The sequence below is a fragment of the Penaeus monodon genome, chromosome 32 (assembly GCF_015228065.2).
Source record: "Penaeus monodon isolate SGIC_2016 chromosome 32, NSTDA_Pmon_1, whole genome shotgun sequence".
NCBI lineage: Eukaryota > Metazoa > Arthropoda > Malacostraca > Decapoda > Penaeidae > Penaeus > Penaeus monodon.
The window spans coordinates 36,931,753-36,932,311 of NC_051417.1; positions in this window are offsets into that span (position 1 = coordinate 36,931,753).

A 559-nucleotide genomic window follows, 5' to 3' on the forward strand; every position below is an offset into this window, starting at 1 on the left:
TTATTTATGCCTATTGCAACTGAAGATTTTAGTGTAATGAGTTTTGTGATCTGCTTTAACAGCTATGTTCCCTGAAATCTACCAAGCGTCAACGAAACCCTGTGAAGCGACAGTGTTCTCTCTCGTCTCTCACAGGAATTAAATGGAAACACCGGGTTTGCTTTCTTAAGTGTTAACTTTATTGATAATTCACAAATTAGAAGAGCGACTCTCTATTTCAAGCAAGGAGTAAAAGAAGAGAAGAATATCTTTTTGCAGCAAACCTCTTCTTTGATTACTTTCGTAGCCATGGTAACCTCCGTATGTTGGCCCATGGTGGTACACGGGAACAGGCTTGTGCATACGGCTGGAACTGGCTTGTGTACCATATGCACAAGGTTATACGCGAGCTAATGTACCAGGTGAACCGGGCGGTATCTTGGTCGAGGACGGTACTTGAGCTTACCTGGTTCAGCAGTGACAGCGGATACTGCCAATATGGCGACTAGGATCAATACTGCCTGATGATGACGAAGAAAATTGCAATGATATGTGCATCAATACAAAAAATAAAATGTAA